Consider the following 1,411-nt stretch of genomic DNA (forward strand, 5'->3'; position numbering starts at 1 on the left):
GTATCTTTGGGGTAAATCCCCAACAGTGCAGTTGCTGGGTCGTAGGGCAGGTCTATTTTTAACTCTTTGAGGAACCTCCACACAGTTTTCCAGAGTGGCTGCACCAGTTCATATTCCCACCAACAGTGCAAGAGGGTTCCCCTTTCTCCACATCCTCTACAACATTTGTTTCCTGTCTTGTTAATTTTCACAGTTCACCTCACTGGTGTGAGGTGGTATCTCATAGTGGTTTGATTTGTATTTCCCTGATGGCCAGGGATGCGGAGCATTTTCTCATGTGTATGTTGGCCATGTCTATGTCTTCCTCTGTGAAATTTCTGTTCATGTCTTTTGCCCATTTTATGATTGGATTGTTTGTTTCTTGGGTGTTGACCTTAATAAGTTCTTTATAGATCTTGGATACTACTATACACTAACAATGAGACTGAAGAAAGAGAAATTAAGGAGTCAATCTCATTTACAATTGCACCCAAAAGCATAAGATACCTAGGAATAAACCTAACCAAACAGGTAAAGGATCTATACCCTCAAAACTATAGAACACTTCTGAAAGAAATTGAAGAAGACACAATGAGATGGAAAAATATTCCATGCTCATGGATTGGCAGAATTAATATTGTCATTGAAAATGTCAATGTTACCGAAGGCAATTTACACGTTTAATGCAATCCTTATCAAAATACCATGGACTTTCTTCAGAGAGTTAGAACAAATTATTTTAAGATTTGTGTGGAATCAGAAAAGACCCCGAATAGCCAGGGGAATTTTAAAAAAGAAAACCATAGCTGGGGGGCATCACAATGCCAGATTTCAGGTTGTACTACAAAGCTGTGGTCATCAAGACAGTGTGATACTGGCACAAAAACAGACACATAGATCAATGGAACAGATTTTAATCCTCTTAATATATTTTTCTATTTAGGGGCAGCCCCGGTGGCTCGGTGGTTTAGTGCCGCCTTCAGCCCAGGGCATGATCCTGGAGACCCAAGATCGATTCCCACATTGGGCTCCCTGCATGGAGCCTGCTTCTCCCTCTGCCTGTGTCTCTGCCTCTCTCTCTCTGTGTATCTCTCATGAATTAATAAATAAGATCTTTAAAAAATATATATATATATATATTTTTTTTCTACTTAAAGAGTATTTTTAATTTTTTAAATATTTAATTTAAATTCCTTTATTTATATATATATATATTTAAAGATTTTATTCTATTTTTATCTTATTTATTTATTTACTTATTTAGGTATATATATATTTATATATATATTTTTTGGAGTTTGATTTGCCAACATATAGTATAACACCCAATGCTCATCCCATCAAGTGCCCCCCTCAGTTAGTTAATGTTAGTGTAATATTAGTTTTGGGTGTACGACATAGTGATTCAACACTCCCATAGAACACCCTTATT

Source organism: Canis lupus, chromosome 9 (assembly GCF_011100685.1).
Source record: "Canis lupus familiaris isolate Mischka breed German Shepherd chromosome 9, alternate assembly UU_Cfam_GSD_1.0, whole genome shotgun sequence".
Taxonomy (NCBI): Eukaryota; Metazoa; Chordata; class Mammalia; order Carnivora; family Canidae; genus Canis; species Canis lupus.